The 21,493-nt window shown below is 37.0% G+C and overlaps 1 protein-coding gene across 9 annotated transcripts in view; it reads right to left on the bottom strand.

The window, feature by feature from the left end:
* The window catches only part of MAPK10 (mitogen-activated protein kinase 10), a 321,579-nt gene that overhangs the window by 254,592 nt on the left and 45,494 nt on the right, over window positions 1–21,493 (bottom strand). The window lies entirely within an intron of this gene.

Raw genomic sequence — 21,493 nt, 5'->3', positions numbered from 1 at the left:
TTAAATAATAATAATAAATTATATTAAATAGATACAAAGTTCCTTGTGTGTATATATATATATGAAATACAAAAGTATAAAATCATAATGGTTTTCAAATATGTACTTCAGTTATAAGCAAGGTGTACAAATTACAAAAGATCATGGGCTTACAAAGGGAAAACTGCAAAATGGTTTTCTTTAACAATAATTTGTCTACATCACTATTTTAACACATTTTACACATTTCAAAAGACAGATGTACAATTTTATGTATGGAGAATTGTTTTAAATGAACTGTACATAGTATCATAAAACCTAAGCTAATAGGCAAATTGGCCTCAAGGCCTTACTAACAAATGTAGCTTTCAGGAACAGCAAAAGAAATGGCCTTGATACTCATTAAGTAGAACTGACTATAATTCACTAACTCCCGAGTGTGGCACTACATTCGGTATCAGAATAAGGATTGCCTTTGGCTACAGAGTTTACTCCAAACCATGGACAGAGTGGACTGCTCATCTCTCACTTAGCTTATCACACATCAGATGGAGCATGCAGTTATGTGTGGCTTAAGGAAGCTTATGTTCTAAATCACAAAAATGTAGTTACTGAAGAGGAAGAGTGAGTTAGTTATATGTGGTCTAGGAATCCATATGAGTTAGAGGTTTTGCAATATAAGAAGATCTGCAATAAAAAATTTTAAAAATCTAAATATTAGAAATGTTAAGTTGGCCATGTTTTTAAAAGTAAAGAAAAATTACAATTAAAAAATAAAACAGAGCCACCATAACCAAGTAATCGATGTTAAAATCCTAATAATATAACATATTGATATAACTCCCCGATGAAATGCACCAGAAAGGACATTCCCCCTCTAAATTCATAAACTTAATCAAATCATAAGAAAGCATCAGACGAGCCCAAATTGAAGAATGTTGTACAGAATACTTGACCATTATTCATTCAAAGTATCAAGTCACAAGGAATTGGCACAGATTGAAGGTAAGGAGACATATATGGCAAGTAGATGCAATGGAGGATCCTGGACAAGACCTTGGAACAGAGAAAGGACATTAGTGGAAAAACGGGAAATTGGTTAAATTCTGTAGTTTGTTGATAGTGATGGATCACTGTTAATTTCTTTGCTTTGTTCATTCTTCTATGGCTATGTGAAGTATTAACCATAGGGAAGCTGAGTAAAAACTACATATGGAAACTGTACTGTCTTTGCAAGTCTCCTATAAATCTAACATTATATCAAAATTACATGTTTAAAAACGCATGAATATACAATATATAAAATATAGAGAAAATGAAAATTACATATTTTATTACCATACAAACCAAACATTTGATTGTTGATTTGCTGTTGATTTGATTTATTATTTTCATTTTTCTGTCTTTATTTCCTTTTCTTTATAGTAAAACCTCGGAACACTCGTCTTTGTTAAAGCTGAGCAAGAGTGAGAAGGGCACTCATTCTGCAACTTGAATGCCTAGCTTCAGATCACTCTCTATCATTTACTGTGTGATTGGGGCAAACTACACCTAAAAACTAAAATTTAGGGGCACCTGGGTGGCTCAGTGGGTTAAAGCCTCTGTCTTCGGCTCAGGTCATGATCCCAGGGTCCTGGGATCGAGCCCCACATCAGGCTCTCTGCTCTGCGGGGAGCCTGCTTCCTCCTCTCTCTCTCTCTCTGCCTGCCTCTCTGCCTACTTGTGATCTCTGTCTGTCAAATAAATAAATAAAATCTTTAATAAAATAAAATAAATAAAAACTAAAATTTAAATTTAAAAATTGAATTAAATAAACTTCCTGTGTCCAATTTCTCTACTGTACAAATGGAGAAAATAATATCTACCACATAGAGTTGCTTAAGAATAAATGAATTAATATACACAAAGCACTTAGAACAGTACGTCCATAAAGTGAGCACCATGTGACAGAAATCTGGAAGAAGAGTGACATCTCCCACTTGAAGGGAAGGAGGGATCACTCTTTGTCTCCCTTTATTCTCTTGCTATAATGAAGCTGACATTACTGGAGGATGGCTCCAGATGATCAGATACTTGTGGCTGAAATTTTGACTTCTAAAAGTATAATGTGTGAAGGGGCAACATTAGCAAAATCAAGCAAGCAAAAAGTTGCCAGCCCCACCACTCCAGACAAACTCTCCTCAGATGGAAATCAGACTGTGCTCCCAGCTGCCTACTTCTTTTTTGTTAGCCATCTTCCCCATTCCCCCTTAACTCCAGTGTTCCTGCTGCTTTCTGAGCCATTGCATGCCTTTCCAAAAAATCACCTTGCTCCTCCATATCAGGGAGATCATATGATAGGAGAAGAATAAATGAAACAAGATGGGATTGGGAGGGAGACAAACCATAAATGACTCTTAATCTCACAAAACAAACTGGGGGTTGCTGGGGGGAGGTGGGATTGGGGGAGGGGGAGCGGGCTATGGACATTGGGGAGGGGAGGCGAACCATAAGAGACTATGGACTCTGAAAAACAACCTGAGGGTTTTGAAGGGTCAGGGGTGGGAGGTTGGGGGAACAGGTGGTGGGTGATGGGGAGGGCACGTTTTGCATGGAGCACTGGGTGTTGTGCAAAAAGAATGAATACTGTTACGCTGAAAAAATAAATAAAAAGGGAAAAAAAAAAAAAAAGCAACTTTATAAAAATTATCATCTGCATATATAGAAAAATGTGTTTAAAATAGCATGAATATTTTTTCAGAGCTGTAATTCCAGTCTGATTTACTTTTCATTTAAAAAAATGCTACAGAGTCAACATTTATATGATGTAAAACAACACAGTAACTGTAAATTCTATGCACTTTCCATTTTCTCTTACAAGGTCTTATAAATCCAGAGTCTTAATCAAGAGAAATCAATATAGAGTTTGGTTTTTAAATAAAAAAAAAAAAAAAAAAAAAAAAATCACCTTGCTGCTCAAATTTGTAAACGTTGGGTTCTCTTATTTGTGGTCAACCACAAACATGCTGTGCAGTACCCTGATGCTGTTTTCCAAAGTCTGTCTGAGTCTTCCTCTGAAAACATTGTCCTCACATTACACTTTGACTGAAAAGGAATGAAGTTTCTTGAGTTGGTGTTTGGAAAGGAAAGGAAAAGGGAAAGGCAATCCTATTGGAAAGTAGGCTCATTGAGGAAGGGCTCACAGTCATTTCATCATATCCAAGCTGCCCATTGTGCAAGTTCTCTCCAGGCCCAGGATGGAAAGCAATCAAAGGTGGAAAGCCATTATTCATGGAGATTTAATGGACAATATAACTATTGATTAGACCTATGCAAAAAAAATGGCCCAGTGTGGGATTATTCTCAACACAACTCATTACACATTAAACACTAGAAGTCCAATCTGTGACCTTCAGTGGGTGCCTTATAAAAAGACGCTGATACTAGATAACAGCCATAGGTATCTTCATGTTTTGCACATAGGAAAAATTATTTGGGAAGATGGAATAATTACTGAAGGGCCTAGATTACCATGTAAATGCAATATTACTTATACAACTGAAGAGACCTCAGGAGAAATTCATTAGGCCTTGCTTGTAAGAAAAACTCAATTAAAATTTCATATTATTATATTACAAACCTGGATTGAATAAGTTTTCATAAGAAACTACAAAATAATGAAAGCACAAGCCAAAGCCTCCACTAGAGTTTGTGAATGTAATGTACAATGAAAATGTTACACGCTGCTAATCAAGAATCAAAAATTCTAATGAATCATACCATTAGTGTGATATATTTAAAGATACTTCATCAAAAAAAAAGATATTTCCTCAAGGTGAACATTATATTAATTTTTAAAATTCATCTTATTGTAGTTCTGGTAATTGCTTAGTTTTTTATTTTACTATGGATTTGCTAGATCTTTATACAACTGCATACTGCTCAGAAAAAGGAGAAACAGAAATGGAGATAATTTTAAAAATACAGCGCAACTTATAAAGGAGTAGCAAAAATGAGAAATTGCAAGGGTAAATGCAGTTCTAAAAAAAACACTTGATTTTTCCCTAGTGCCAAAAGGAAAGAGTACTCCTCTTTAGCATTTACCTTAGAAAACTTGATCAAATGCTTTCTCTGTTATTTTGAGATGTATATAAGTCTTTTAAAAGATTAATAAAACTCACACTAGTTCTGCATCCCAGGAATGCATTTCTCAGAGACTCAGAGCAATTTCTTTGAAGTGTGAACCTCTAGGAGGGTGGACGGCATTCCTTCCCCCCACCCCCCCACTCCCCAACCGGACTCTGTGGGAATTTAAACCTCTGTGTTTGACTTCATGATGCTATTCCCTGCTTGTCATAAAGATACAAGCTGAGAAGCAAACTTCCAGTTGTACAAGAACTGTTAAGAGGATGTAGTGTACAGCATATTGACTATAGTCAATATTGTACAGCATATTTGAAAGTTGCTAAGAGAACAGATCTTGAAAGTTCTCATCACAAGAAAAAAAAAATGTAACTCTCATGGTGCCAGATGGTAACTGGACTTATTGTGGTGATCACTTCACAATGTATACAAATATAAATCTTTATGTTTGTACACCTGAAACTTACATAATGTTAGATGTCAATTACACTTGAATTAAGAAAAAAGATATAAGAAATTTTCTTTTTTCTTTCAATAAAGATAAATTAGCATAACTGTAATGAATTGTATTTGCCTACCTAGCTGTATTAAATGGTGAGATTTCTTTCACTGCTATCTCCTCAGCAGATTGCATGTGATGTGCATTTCAGTCTGAATAATCTTTATACAATACCAAAACCGTTTCATTCTTTTCTACATGGGAAGGAATCACTGGGATCCCAAGAGATTTTATTTCTAATTATATTTCCCCAACCCAGCTTAGTAGTAATGGGATATAGTGGGAATAATTCCTACAGAAGCTCATTAACTTCTCTCTGAATAAGCCCATTCCCAGTTGTGGAAAGCCATGTAGGATATGCCATCCGACACAGAAACATCAAATAAAACAAAACATTGATTAATATAATCTACCATCAGTGCTGAAAGGAAAAAATAAAACAAAACTTCTGAATAATGTGTTTTTTTAATGTTAATTCAGTATTACTCTGATACCAAATAAGGAACACTAGAGAGATGTAATGCCAACACACAAGTGAACAGTGTTCTTATGACACAATGGGCAATGAACTACAAATATTTTGAAAGAATAATAATATGGTAAAATAAATCTCCCAGAAGGCTGGAGCTATGCCAATGTTAACTCATTTTTTTACAATATTCTATGAAAATGTCGAAAACCTTTCAATGTTAAAGCTGATGACACTGACAAGATTGAGCGATCAGAAGGTTTGAGTGCCTAGATACGGGGTTTTGTACAATGGAGAAAGAAGTGTATTCGTGAGGTTTTGTAAAGCTAAAAGCACTTTCTTTGATGGTTAGTTGTTTGCAGTGCAGGTCATCAAAGACATTGTCATGTCTGTTTTCCTATTCGCCTATACAGTATGTGTGAAATAAAGAACATTCCCTAGACTGCGGACTGTAGAACACCAGAGTCCCACAAGACATTATTTGTATTCAACAAGAAACAATAAAAAGCAAGGAGGTTTTATGGCTAAATAAATCTGAGAATTCCCTACTTGAAGTTTTATAATTTAGGTAAGCATATTAAAGGCTGTGAAGAAACATACCATAAACAACCCCAGTTAATTAGAACCTCCCCAATTACTTGACCATGAATTCTCCTCCCCTTTCTTTTTACCCATTTAATAATAACAATAATAATAATAATGACAAAAATAGCTATCACTTATTAGGAACTTACTATGTGTCACGGTTTTATGTACTACTTCGCATGTAAGGCTCACTTAATCCTTATTTAAAAAACATGAAGAACATACTATCATGGTTACCCCCATTTTACAAATGAAGATACAGAGGCTTAGAAGAATTAAGTAATTTGCCCAAAGGTAGAGAAAGAACCTGAATCTAGAAAGACTACCTCTTAGCAACTTTGCTCAGCTGCCTCTCTTCCTTAGCAAGGAGCTGTACATGCTCAGACCTTTCATTACCTCAGGAAGGTTATTGTTTTCACTTCAATTCTTCTTACTTGCTTCTTTGAATGATTTCCATTCCATGTTTGGTTGGAGTTATGTTCCCCGGTTTCCATACCTATCAGCTGCACTATCATCATTTCATTGTCCTTTCCCTCTGTTTTGGCTATGCTTCTCAAGTTTGTCCTCCACAGTGCTCTGTGTCTTTGTTCTCTCAGCTACATAATAGTAAATAGAAAAGTAATATTACCTGCCTCATAGGTTATTATGAGGCGTAAACAAACTAAGACCTACAGGGAAATGTCCTTTGAACAGCCGTCTGGCTGTAGCTGGAGCTCAGTGAATATTAAAATTTATATTTACCACCCATATTAGTAGTGCTATTTTCCTCACTGATCCAGTCTCTACACAAAGTCAGCCTCTGTGTGATATAGAAACAATGTACTGGTAACAGGCGTATAACAGCATTTGTCTGCCTAAAAATGTAGTATATACACAGTAAAAGGATTATAAACCAGTTTGTGAGTTGGTAGATCTTTATTTCTGCCAAGGGTATGAGGTAACAAGAAACAAAAGGTCTTTGTATCTACTTTCACAAGAGCAAGATTTTTACTCTTTCTTTCTTGCCATGCAGACTGTCCGTTGCTATTCTTGGTCTAGTTTCCATGATCTTGCAATGGAAAGTCCCTAGGAATCTAGCAAAAATAGTTAGCCCTTGTTTTTGTTCCTGATGTGACTTTGTGTGTTTCCCTCTGTTTTGTAGATATTTAGGATGGAAGGTAGGAGTGAATGCATTAGAGGAAGCCAGCGAGAGGCTATTTTAAACAAAATCATGGTATCTTCCCTTAAAGGATATTTTTCAGACAAAATTCACATCTTCTAAAAGCACTTCTGAGATTTCTTTCCAGTTCCATACTTAAAACTTGGAGATTTACTTACTTGAAGAAAGCAGTTACATAATTTCAGTGTTATCTCATGCATGAATTTCAGAGAAGACTAAAATCTATATAGTTGCATCTACTTTTAAAGAATTGTATGGGCTAACAAATCAAACCAGTGTCAGTTGTCAGTTTGTATTCCTTGATCTGTACAACAGTAAATTATAACCAAATTGCTTCCACCCTTTGAATCTAAAGCTGGCTTGCCCACTGCTTAGGGCAGCATTGGCTCTCTAGCCTAGAGAAGTAGCTCTCAATAAGGGCTTTGGGGAGGTGTTCTTACCACTTTATTCCCACAGAGATTCTGTTATTACTCTCTCCCATGACTACCTAAAGGGGAAGTATTACTGGCTAGTGATGAATAATAATAACTACAGCAGCTAACCCTTGAAATGTTCACTCTGTGCCAGGCACTGTTTTAAGGGCTTTACATATATTAACTCACTTAATTTCATTCTCATAGCAGCCACATGAGGTAGGTCCTATTTTTAGCCCCATTTTAGAGATGAGGAAACAGAAGCAGAGAGAAGTTAAAAAAAACTTGTCCAAGGTCACACAGCTAATAAGTGGCAGGGATAGTAAAAGGCACAGCAGAGATACAAATCCCAAGGCAGTGTGGGACACCTCACGTACACAAGGCATGGGGTAGAGAGAAAGGTCTTTATCTCTACAGCGTGTTCCACTTCCAGCTCCCCACCTAAGAGTAGCCTGAGGCAGAGTAACCCTGTTGGTTTGTTGATCATACTTCTCAGTGTCAGTAAAGACTAAGGAAAGGGGAATTTAAAGGCTGAACCAACAGGATTTGGAAATTGATGGATAGAGAGCAAGTTAGAGCCTGTTTGGTAGAATGCACCATTAACAGCAATAGAGAATCATATCTGCCTTCCGGGAACTTCAGTGCATTCAGGAAATACCAGAGTGTAAACACACCATTTGAATTCAGTGAAGAAAATAGGATGATTTGCTCCAGGTGTTACAGGAAGACAAAGGAGGAGCACTTTATGAGCTGGGCAAGGAAAGATCATCAAGAAGACTTTAAAATACCAAAATCCATTTTCTAAGGTTATAGACCAATAAATCCAGTATTCACCCTTTACAATCAATCAATAAACACTTTCTTAAAGTGCTGCCTCTGCTTGTCAAAGTCAAATAGAAACACTGCAATTGCCTTAGCGGTGATTCTAGTGTTAAATTTTCTAAATATCTATTAATTTTAAACTATTTCTATCAAAATGTCTTATCCACAAACTTTTGGTTTTGTTGTTTTTGTTTTGTTACCAAAAAAAAGGGCCACATTAACTCTACATGTAATCTAAGTATATTCTTAAAATTAAAAAAAAGAAAACCATGAATGGTATAGATTTACAATCAGTAAATTGATTGTATTTCTGGGAATACTATAAAAAATTTGTTAAGACCTATTTTTTTAAAAAAAAGGAATATTCATCTCCAGGTAGGAAACACAGCTGCCATCCTTTTAGAAAAGAGTTGTAAGTAATGGTTTATTCTGTACTTCTAAATAGCAGGTGTTCTAAAAAAGCTCAAGAGAGTCAAGGTATCTTTATTGTCCCTAAATATTCCAGATATAATGCAATGCTCTCTGCTCAAATGCTTACATTATAATCATTCCCATTAATACATAAATTATACACTAATGCACAACTCTAACCAAACCTTTTTTTTTTTTTTTTTAAGATTTATTTATTGGACAGATAGAGATTACAAGTAGGCAGAGAGGCAGGCAGAGAGAGAGAAGGAAGCAGGCTCCCAGCCAAGCAGAGAGCCTGATGCGGGGCTCGATCCCAGGACCCTGGGATCATGACCTGAGCCGAAGGCAGAGGCTTTAACCCACTGAGCCACCCAGACGCCCCCCAAACCTTTTTTTTAAAGGGTGACCTTTTTAAAGGGTGATATGACACTTGGTCATAGCAGAAATAATCACAACAGAGATGATTCAAGTTAAGGATGGTTTTCAATAGTGTTGGTGATAGCTAGAATCAAGCTGTACCTTGAAATTTGTGTAAAAATCAGATCTACTGTGACTGTGTTGTTCACATTCCTGTGATAAAAATGGAACCCACTGAATTGAATCACTGATGCTTCTAAATATATAGGAAAGAAAATCTAATATAAGAAAACACAAGAGAATGAAGAGGTAGGCTATGTACAGCTTCTGGGGTTACCACTGGAGACATGATCACCCAGACCAAGGAAGCTGAGTTGGGTATGGAAGACTGGCACGGGGAGGGAAAAATTGGAAGAACTGGACTGCCCAGGTGTCCCAACTCTAGATTTAGTTTTGTCAACTCCCAAGCTCTGGCCCTCAGCTTCAGCATGAGTAAACTAAGACATGGGACTAGACAATGACCGGTGTCAAACTGTACCAAAGCTAAGATTCTAAACTCTCTGTTTGTTGTTTTACTGTCTTAAATTATGGATTTTCTGTCATGTGAAAAATTGCATGCTTTTCATTATTAAAAATTATAGTCTAAAATCACATATTGTTTTAGATTATCACTCAACTATTTTCTAAACCAGAAATGGAGTGCATTTTACCTAATACAAGATAGTTAATCACAACAATGTTACTAGCCTCCTGCTTTGGGAAAACACCAGAGATGCCCTGAATTGCTTCTTTAGGGAACAACGAGACTAAGTAATCATTAATACATTCAAAGCACTTTCATGAAGTACCACTACGTGCCCAGTCCTTTTCTGAACATCAGTAAATCAGAGATGAATGTTAATGGTCTTTTCCTTCCAAGGGCTCACAGTCTAATGAGTGTAAGATATTACTTCCAATTAAAACACACTTTTTTAAGTGCTATGATAAGGCTGTAAATCGAAGATTATGGAAACTCAGAAGAGAGATTTTGATTCATTCATTCTACAAATATTTATCAAGCATCTGCTCTGTGTCAAGCACCACTGTAAGTACCACGCTATATAGCAGTGAAAAATAAAAGTAAAAAAGACACAGCCCTAGTTGTACAATAGAAAATAAACCCCCCAAATCAAATAAATATACACTATATCGCTGTACACTGATGAAAGCTACTAAGAAAAATAAAATAAAACAAGAGGATATAGACAGGTAAAGGATTCCATTTTAGACAGAGAAGTCAGGGATAGCCTCTGCGCTGATGTCATATTTGGGCAAACATGAATGAAGCAAAGGAGCACTAAGGATATCCAAGTGAGTGGTACAGGCAAAGAGAGCATCTACGGAAAAGGCCAGAACCCACTGAGCATGGGAGTGGAGAGTGAGAGTGAAGGCTACAGAGTCGCAAAGCAGCTAAGGACTAGATCATGTAGGGCCTGCTGTGCATCGCAAGGAGGCTGGATTTGCTTCTTGTAGGATGGAAAGTCACCAAACGTTTTTGAGCCGAAGAATGACATGATCATATTTTCATTCTTAAAGAGTGACTCTAGATGCTGCATGGGGAATAAAGTATAAAGAGGCAGAAGCAGAGAATTAGAGCGAAAGCATAGAGAAAATAAATTGAAGAGATAATTTTTGTATTTATGTTATGATATACATATATGTCTCACTATATCATATTACAGGGTATGTTAATATGTAATGACAAATTATATTTGCTGTTTATATTATATAAATCTCATATATACCATATTATTTGTACTAAAATATAACATTCTTATATTCCAAGATTATCATTACATTAAAATATATTTTATATATAATACATTATAATTATAATATGCGATCCATGATGCATTATTATATTGTTCTTAATTTTTGTATATTTAGAAAAAGATGGAGATGTCTTAGAGTAAGGGAGGAAGCTCTCAAGGCAGAAAGAAGTACTCATTTGAGGTAAATATTTTGCAGTTAGATCTAACAGGACTTGCCAATGGACATTGTTAGATGTGAGAGAAAAAGGGCATTATGGAAGACTCCAAGTTTTAACGTGAATAATTATGACATTTACTGAAATAACAAAGAATGAGGTGAAGAAGGTATTGAGAATGGGGCTGAAAATGAAAAGTTTTAATTTGGACATAATAAATTCAGGATGAGTATAGATGAGATGTTAATTATGTATGCAGGTCTGGATAGAATATGATCAAAGATGTCAGAGATGGAAACACAGATTTCAGTCATTTATGTGTATTTAGCCACAGGACTGTGCGAGCAAGTATAGGAAGTGGAAAGGGAAGAAAAGAATTGTGATAATTGAGCTATCAAGTACTCCAGTGTTTCAAAACGATGAGATCGAGAAACCAGCAAAGGAGCCATCCATTGGACCAGAGAAAACCTGGGAGAGCGACCTGGGACCTGCTCTATGAAGACATCCTGAGGAGGATGAGTCCCATGAGAACTAAGAATTGACCAGTGGATTTACCAGCTGCTGCTTCTCTCTGAGATACTATTCCAGTTGTGCACAGTTAACAGTCTCTCTTTTCTCAGGTTTTTACCCAAAGTTACCTTCTTGATGGTGCTGACAATGGCCACCCTACCAAAAATGTCAACCCACTCTCCCAGTTACCTGTATCCATTTTCCCAGCTTTATTTCATCTCCTTAGCCCTTTATCACTATTAGTAGACTAGATGTTTTACACTGTCTATTCACTCATTGGAATAAATCCATACAGACAGGGATTTGAGAATGTGTTATTCATTGCTGTTTCCTCAGCACCTAGAATAGTGCCTGCTACCCAGCAGCCACTCAGTACTCAATAAATACTGACTGACTGAATGAACAAAGTCATTAACCTCTACATCAGATTTAGGAGCTTTAAAAATTTGGCCTTTTTCCTTTGTTTTTTAATCAAAGCTTAACTTTAAACTTAGACTCGTCTACCTGAAGTGGAAAGAAAATGTGTAAAAGAAAGAGTTACTTGCACATGTCTTAAAAATGTTAAAAGACTAGCTTGCAAAATGTCTACCAGACATTGTGTAAACTACTGTAGACTTTGATGATGCAAGAATATATAAGGCAGCAAGACCGCTGTCATGGAACATTCAGTCTGGTGGTGAAAGAAAACTCATAAATGGGAAAACAACAGCATAGCATCATAAGTGCACACACACATAAGGCTACAAGAGTCCTAATCAAAGTGAAGTCAGGGCCAGGACAGGTGGAGAACTGGATCAGATGTCAACTGTGCATGACAGAGAATACATCAGAAAAAAATCTGAGAGTTAAGTCATTTGTTCACTGATCATATACTGACATCTCAGCACCACAGCAGGCACTGGGGATATAATAAGCCAAAAAAACTCACACTATTTCCCTTACAGAATTTAATCTAGCATGACTTACAACCTACCTGTGTGAAATCAATGTGCAAACAAGCGTCTGTTGAAATACTTTACAGGGGGGCGCCTGGGTGGCTCAGTCAGATAAGCATCTGCCTTTGGCTCAGGTCATGATCTCAGGGTCCTGGGATCCAGTCCCACATCAGGCTCCCTGCTCAACAGGGAGTTTCCCTGTTTACCCTTTTTGCTCACTATCTCTCTCTCTCTCTCTCAAATAAATAAATAAAATCTAAAAAAAAAAAGTTTTATAGGTCCTGAGTCAGCCAATTCTAGGTAGCCATGCTACATACCACACTGGCCTAGGCTAGAGCATCTATCTGATGCTCTGATGAATGGTTCTAAGTGATAACCAAGCACACCCCATCACTGGCCAATGGTAACAGAAAAAGTACAAGGTTTTATTTGAACAGAGGCAGTCAACTGAGCTATACACATTTTTTTTTTTAAAGAAATGGATTTAGCTTTGACATTTCAAACTGAGACAAGGCACTGGAACGCTAGGTGCTGGGATGAAAATAAATGTAAATCATAACATTTCAGCACAAATTTTTAGATTTTCAGATAATTCATCTCTAAGTACCAGCAATCATTCTAGGTGATTATATATTGCCACTGATATTTGCCAACTTTCAAACTGAAAGGACTCTAAGGAACTAAATGGCCTTAGGCTGAGACAGGAGAAGGAAAACCAAATCATTTTGCAAGAGCTAATGCTACAAATTCTTATGAAATTAGATATTTGGGAGTGAATTGTATATAAATATATGGACAGCCATATGGCTTCTTTCCTAATGATTTTACACATTTTTTGTACATACAGTAAAAGAAAATTTTAGGCAATCATGCTTCCCTCAGAAAAAACAACCATTCCATTAAGACTTTTTTTTAACATTTTCATTCCAGTATAGTTGACATACAGTGTTATATTAATTTCAGCTTACAATATAGTGACATATTTCTCAGTGCTCATCAAGTTATGTCTACTCTTAATCACCCTTTACCTATTTCACCCACTCCCCCATTTCCCTCCTCTCTGTTTTCTATAGTTAAGAGTCATCAGACTTTATCCTGAACATTCCTGAACCACAATATTTATTTCAGTAATTGAGCCGATAGAGAATGATACTTTTTCCCAGATTTTACAGTGTTGCTGATTCTGAAGAGTATTTATAACAAAGTTGGCCAATTAATCAGAAACCTTGCAAAATTTTCAATCTCTAATTATTAAATTTGGAATTCTTTTTTTTTAAGAAAATAGTGTTTAGTATTCTAACAAAAAGTTAAGAGGAATGTGCAGAAATGTATGCAACTGCATGATATTGACTTCAATGACTATTAAGAAAATAAATCCTTTCCTCTGCATCTCTGGTACAAAATCATAAAATGTTGAAGCATAATCCTCATTTCATCCTGTCAACGACACATGGGAGGAAAAAACATTTGGGTAAGTGAATGAGGGATTCCTGGAATCAACTGTATTTGTGATGCAGAAATAGTAAATGTTTTATAATAGCTTGGATGAGATGATTTGGGAGATGGGAGGGGCAATAAAACTACTTTAAAGAAGGTTGTGGTGGTTTGTGATCTCATAACTATTTTTGCATAACTCACTACTGTTTCCCTGACCAGGCTACCACAATATACCTTTTCTTTCAGGAGAAAGGTACAAATGCATAAAACTAAGTCAGCATGAAGAGTTTTGTCAAAGAAAGCCACATCAATGTGCCCATCTATCCTAAATTTCCTTCTCTCCATATGTACAAATACAACTGTGTCTATGGTTTCAATGCACGACATTATATAAAATTATTGACTCTTCAACAAAATCTGAAAGCTACTTCATGCCCTCTATTTAAAAAGGCAATAAGGGGTGCCTGGGTGGCTCAGTCGTTTAAGCGTTATGCTTGATCTCAACTCAGGTCATGACCTCAGGGTTTTGAGTTTAAGCCCCACATTGGGTTCCATGCTGGGTGTAAAACCTACTTAAGAAAAAAAAAAGGCAATAAAAAGTGTAAATATATTTTTATTAAAAAATTAATGTGCCAAAATGTCATAGGGTCAAATGTACAGGTATATGTACAGAATTATTCATTCCTTGTGAGTTAGGTGTTCACTGTACTTGAAGAAATAAAACCTTAGAAGACATTCTCTAATTATTATGAAAGGAAGAGAAGATTGATATGAGCCTGAGGCTATTAAGTCAGGTCTATTTCAACAGTTGGGTCAAAAGAGGAGCACGTTGCACTGCTGCTTTAGAATGAATTGAATTCACTCTTCTGTCCGGTGCTAGTAACATTATTAGCACCCCCACTTATTTCCCTCTGGTTTTTACCTCTACATTATGAAGGCTGCTTACTATGAACATCTGAAGTTCTCTGCCTGAGGGCTTCTCTCTGGCCACAGTGAGCATGCCCAACCTACACACAGGACAAACTCAGAAGTGCAGAGAGTTAACACCCACAGAAGCAGCTCTCAAATAAATAATGGATGAGGAGTGGAGAGATATATACAGCTGCCGCACTTAATTGCAAGAGCTCTGAGGTAGGCTAAATTTATTCTACCTCCTCAAGTTTCTCTGCAGGATTGAGCCCTTTGGTATATCTGGTAAGTGAGTTGACAACACACCATTTAGTGTTTTTTCCCTTCCCTCTCTCACTTCTCTACTCTTCCACTCGTAGTTCTCTGAGCTACTCTGCAATAAATCCTTACTGCCAGGTTAACTTTGAGAGAGCACAATCCAAAACATATGGCCAGAATTTATGTTTCTGTTGTACATAGGTTTTTAAATGTGGGCCAGAATTCACATATAAATATAAACAGGTCAGGTTCTGAGAGGATTTAATTAGTCCACATGTTTGGCCATCAGAAGTTATACTAGGACATCTGTTTCTCCCCATGAAGGACTAATAGCCAAGAGAATGGACCTCCTGGTGGATGGAGGAGGAGGAGGAGGAGGAAGAGGAGAAGAAGAAGAAGAAGGAGAATGAGAATAAGAAGAAGGAGGAGGAAGAGGAGGAGAAAGAGAAGAGGAAGGAAAGGGAGGGGGAGGGGAGAGGGAGAAGGAGAAAGAGAAGGAGAAGGAAAAGAAGAAGAAGAAGAAGAAGAAGAAGAAGAAGAAGAAGAAGAAGAAGAAGAAGAAGAAGAAGAAGAAGAAGAAGAAGAAGAAGAAGGAGAAGGAGAAGGAGAAGGAGAAGGAGAAGGAGAAGAAGAAGAAGAAGAAGAAGAAGAAGAAGTAGAGAAGAAGCAGAAGAGAAGAAGAAGAAGAATTAGAATTAGAATTTATATATGAAAATGACACTGAACAATAGCCAGAGCAAGATTGTGACCCATGAGGTGAAAAAAATAATGAAGTGATCTTTTCATTTTCTCTAAATTACTGCCTAGAGACAGCCTTAAAGCCACAGGGAAGGAGAAGCCTAAGAAAGCTTAACAGTCTCACAGTCTGATGCAAGTGAGGAGATGAGTTCCGGGAGGCTAAGTGAGCTAGGATCCCTGGGGCAGAGGACTGGAAAGGAGAGAAAAAGAACTCCTGAAATCTGAAGAGAAAGCCCTCTGAGGCTCTGCTGAGTACTGATTGGCATACATCTGGGTTAATATCCTACACGGCTATGGATAGAACTTCCTGAAGCAATTCTCAGAGCTCAGGTCAGGCTGGGAATAGTTTGTCTTCTCACCAGTCAGAGTGGAAAAAACTGGTAATCCATGGAACTTGGGTAGAGTCCTCAGAAGAGTATTGCCTGATTTCTGCAGCTAAATTAGCCTAAAAGCCTGCAGCAGACTCGCCAAAATAAAGCATAAAAGCAAGATTTGGAAAGGTCAGCATGATCCAAAGTAACTTAATTATATACTAGAACAAAGCCCAACACTCATATTCTCCTGGTTTTCATATCTACATAATTAAAGAAAATGTTCAATAACAAGTTGTCAGATATGCAAAGCAACAGAAAAATATGACTATGAGAAAGAGAAAAAAAAAATCAGTCAAGAGAAACAGACCCAGGAATGGCAGAAGGGTTACAATTAGCAGACAAGAAGCTTAAAGTAGATTTTATGTCCTCAAGGATATAAAGAAGATACATATATATAATGGGGAAGAAGAAGATTAAAAAATAGATCCAAATAGGATTTCTGATTAAGAAAAATGTAGTGTCTGAAATGAGAAATTTCAAATAAATTTCAAAGAAAGTCAAAAACCACTGACTCACGAGGCCCATGGGATTTCACCTCCCACTTTTCCCCTCTTTTCCCTAGGCCTCAGGGTCTTTACACTAGCTGTCCCCTCTGCCTAGTGCACACTTCCCCGGGTATCTGTCTGCCTTGCTCCCTCACCTCCTCGGGTCTGTGCTCTCCTTTCAGTAAGGCCCTGCCTGACCACCTCACTTAAATATGTCTTCTCCTCCCTCCTCCCTACTCTTTACTTCTTTCTCTGGTTTATTTTTCTCACAGAACTTCTCACCATCTAGTTTGTTCTACATTTTATGTATTTTGGTTTTTGCCAGTTTTCCTCATTATACTCTAACCTTCATGAGGGAAGAGATTTTTCTCCCTGTGTTCACTGCTCTCTCCCTAACATCTGCAACAGATTCTGGCACATACTAAGTACACAAAGAATGTTTGTCAAGGGAATATTTTAGAAAAATAACTCTGGCTCCCATGTGTATTGGTTGTCTACTATAATATAAAAGAAATAGAAAATATGGTTTTATAAAATTATGACATAACATATCTTTTAGTATTGTACTTCAGGCATCAATATATACCTTCATATTAGTAAATGTATATTTTCAGCATTTCTCCTCTCCTTTCTTCTCTTATTAATTTAAAAATAGCCCAAAGGCTATTTTTTCCTTTCCCTGACCAACACAGTAACTGAAACAAAGTCTTAAAGAATCCAGTAGAAATGCAAACACAAAGATTTAGTTGCAATCCAAACTCTCTTTTCTCCTGCTGTTGAAGATTAGTTTGGACTGTATTTGTGGCGAGGCAAGGAGAAAGTATAGCAGTGGCTGCTGAAAAAGAAGGAATGGTAGAGGCCTCAGAAGTGGGAAGGAGGAACAGGGCCTCCCGTCTTTAGAAGCACCAAGGAAGTAAAAAGAGCCAATTCTGGGTGGTCCTACACTGGACACTTAGTCCTGAATAGAGACAGGGACAATTTTTTGTAAGGGTGAGACATGAAGGAAAGCTTTATCCCCCAGATAAAATGGAACCAAGCAGAACAAAGTAGGAATTTCACACTAGATGAGATTTAAAAATGAGAAAAATTACAAAGCAATATAGACTGATGAACACAGAACTGTAATGCAAATATAATTTCCTTTGCCTATAAGCTATTTAAATGGCATAAAGAATCTCCTACCACAGACTAGGGTAAAACAAGGGGTCTAAGCCACTGTAAGAAAGAAGAAAAGCAGTCAGATTTTCAAGAATTTCTTACATCTTGGGGCACCTAGGTGGCTCAGTGGGTTAAAGCCTCTGCCTTCAGCTCTGGTCATGATCCCAGGGTCCTGGGATCAAGCTGGCTCTCTGCTCAGCGGGGAGCCTTCTTCCCTTTCTCTCTCTCTCTGCCTGCCTCTCTGCCTACTTGTGATCTCTGTCTGTCAAATAAATAAATAAAACCTTAAAAAAAAAAAAAGAATTTCTTACATCTCAGTCATCAATGACCCTGAATATGCATGTCTGAACTAAGAACTGTTCCACTGTGTCTCCCCACAGAGAGTTTCATGAGGGCAGAGACTGTGTCTCACTGTGTCCCAGGGCCAGACACATAGTAGATGCTTAATACATATTTGTTGCCTTAACACATATTTGTTGCCTTAACACATATTTGTTGCCGGTTACTGACAAGCATTTTTTCTAGCCATCAGTACATGATCAGGGTTCATTCAGACAGCCAATTAAATATTTATACCTGATCTGTCAGTGACTCACCCAAATAACAGCATTTACCACCCACCACCTTCCTACTTTGTTTTTATTTCCTTTTCCCTTATACCCAATTTCCAAAAACTTAAAGCAGATGACAGGCAGAGAGCTTTTGATTTAGTTATCTCTTTTTCTTTATGGAGAAAGGAATAGATTTGAGGAAATGAGGATAGAAAATGTAGAAAGAGATAATTCTGCTTTTTTCCCACTGTGAAGCCAATATTAATAGTACTATTATAACTTCTAAACTACTATTTATAAGGAAAGAAACCTGGAGGTCCCACCAATTATTTGAATATTTGTGAGATAAGATCTTCTTGTCCATAATTTGAATCAATATGATGGTGCAATAAATAGAAATCAGACTAAAATAAGGAAATTTGTATTTCAGAATAAAAGTAGTAGTAATAACAATACCTTCTTCACTTTACAACTTTAAATATGTGAATATTCTTAAAAGGGAACTTTAAAAAGTATTGTAAGTAAAAATTAAAAGGAAAAGTAACAACTGACTTGATTTTGGCAATATGTAGGTATTAATATAACATTAGCATTCATTTATCTTAGTACTTTGTAAGTTTATTATCTAGATTTCCTTTCTCTTAATCAACACTAGTTTTCTAAAGGCAAGACTAAAAATTACTATGTTATCTAATTTACAAAGACAATATCCAAGAAAGGGATTTAATTATAGTATTTGAAAACAGAAACACTACCCTTAATCACTGTTCATGAATTTGCTAAACTGGAATATTATATGGTAAACAGTATTCAAATCTTCAAAGAGAGTTAATAATACATTTCTTATAGTAGGGTTATGTAGATTAATTAGTTAATATTTGCAAAGAACTGTAAAGATGAAGTGCTTCCCTCCTTTCTTTAAGTGTCACTGAAATCATTAAACAAATGACAATATTTCCTTCTTAAAGTTTTGGAAAGGTCTCTCCAGTGGCATACACTTATCTAATTTTTTCATGTCAGAATCCCAAATTTGACCCCATATCCATGCACAAAAACAATCAATTCCTTTTTAAAAATATTCAGATCAGTTTGGGCTTTTCAAAGACAAAACATGCCCATCCTAAGAATGATATTAAGATTGTTGAATCACATTTGCTTTCCGTACTTTGCTTTCCAAAATTTCCAAACTTTGATGTAATACACAAATAGCCAACTTAAAATTCCTCTATAGTGAAAAGGTTTAGAAAAATACAAAATATTATTATTTATAGTGCAGCTTTAAAACTGCATGTAAGTGTATTTATAGAGTTTTCTTTCTCTTTTTTTAAAATCAATTAATTAACATATAGTGTGCTATTCATTTCAGAGGTAGAGTTCAGTGACTCATCAGTTGTATATAACACCCAGTGTTCATTACGCCATGTGCCCACCTTAAGGACCATCACCCAGTTACTCCATCCCCCCCACCAAACTCCCCTCCAGCAACCCTCAGTTTGTTTCCCATAGTTAGAGAATCTCTTATGTCTGTCTCCCTCTCTGATTTCAGCTTATTTTATTTTTCCTTCCTTTCCCCAATGTTCATCTGTTTTGTTTCTTAAATTCCACATATGAGTGTAATCATATGATACTTGTTTTTCTCTGATTGACTCAGCATAATCCCCTCCAGTTCCATCCATGTCGATGTAAATGGTCAGTATTCATCCTTTCTGATGGCTGAGTAATATTCCATTGTATCTATGCCACATCTTCTTTATCCATTCATCTGTCGATGGACAGCTGGGCTCTTTCCATAGTTTAGCTATTGTGGACATTGCTGCTATCAACATTGGGGTGCATTTGTCCCTTCGAATCACTGTTCATATTCTTTGGATAAATACCTAGTAGTGCAATTGCTGGGTCATAGAGTAGCTCTATTTTTAACTTTTTGATGAACCTCCATGCTGTTTTCCAGAGTGGCTGTACCAGCTTGAATTCCTACCAAAAATGTAGGAGGGTCCCCTGCAAAGCTTTCTTTATATGTCTCCCTTAATAACAACAGGCTATTCAGGATTGATTATTCCTGGAATTCATTTTGCATATTTGCCTACCTATGCTCTGGAATATGGGTCTAGCAGCAAAGATAACTATGTACCTGAGTTCAGACACTGGTAGCAAAGAATAGGAGTCTGGCAACATCTTGAGGTAAAGAAAGCAAATTTTAAAAGTATAAGACAACACGCTAAGCCTTTTTTCTCATAAGGGAAAAAAAGGGAGATAAGGAGGGTATAGTTTTGGGGAAAACTTCATGAAAGAGCTTGAGTACCCAGGAAGGAGTTCTCAACCTTAGCACTACTGACATTTTGTGTCAAATAAGTCTTTGTTGTGAGGGCTTCCCTGTTCTTTGTAGGACAGTAAGCAGTCTCCCTGGCCTCCACTTACTAGATGCCAGTAGCACTCCCCCAACCCGCCCCACCCCCTGCTAGACTGTAACAACCCAAAGTGACTCTAGATATTGGTAATTGCCTTTGGGGAGTAGGGTACAGAAGAATTGCCCCCAGTCAAGAACAAGAGACAAGATTTGGCACAAGAGGAAGAACAACCTCAGAAGTCCTTGCCTAAAACTACCACTGGGAACTTTGACTATGATGAGTTAGAGGGGAGAGCAAATCTAAGACTTTGAAATGGCAAATGGTACCACCAACTATGAAAAATTGGATCCACTAGCTGGAGAAAAAAAATGTTGATAAGAAGAGCTACTTTTGAGTAGTATCTACTGGGAACAGACACTTGGAGTGGCCACAGCCATAAGTAACTGCCAACGAAGGCTCCACACCAGACACTTAGCGGTGAGGATTTACAGTAGTGGGCTATTAAGCATTTTAATGAAGAGAATTGTCTAATAGCTCCTTCCAGGAAGTTTGATGGGCTTAAGTACCAGAAACTTTTTGCAGGTAATTCATTGATTTTTCACTTGATTCATTAGTTATTGAGCATTCAATGTGTGTCAGGCCATGTGTTGGCTATTAGGAACACAATGATGAAAAGAGCCTACCTTCAAGGAACTTATGCTCTAGAAAGAAGCATAAGTATAACAAGTCCTCAGATTGGTTTAGAGTGGGACCCACACAGAGAGGGTCCCAATTCCCTACACTGACAGCCATCATAAAACTATAAGTTCAAAATCATAGTTCTCTTCATTTTTTTTTCTTTTTTTTAAAGATTTTATTTATTTGTTTGACAGACAGAGATCACAAGTAGGCAGAGAGAGAGAGGAGGAAGCAGACTTCCCAGCAGGCAGAGAGCCCGATGCGGGGCTCGATCCCAGGACCCTGGAATCATGACCTGAGCCGAAGGCAGAAGCTTTAACCCACTGAGCC

This window comes from Meles meles, chromosome 2 (assembly GCF_922984935.1).
Source record: "Meles meles chromosome 2, mMelMel3.1 paternal haplotype, whole genome shotgun sequence".
In the NCBI taxonomy this organism is placed as follows: domain Eukaryota; kingdom Metazoa; phylum Chordata; class Mammalia; order Carnivora; family Mustelidae; genus Meles; species Meles meles.
The sequence above is the reverse complement of the archived record's forward strand: the minus strand, read 5'-3'. Positions and strand labels throughout refer to the sequence as shown.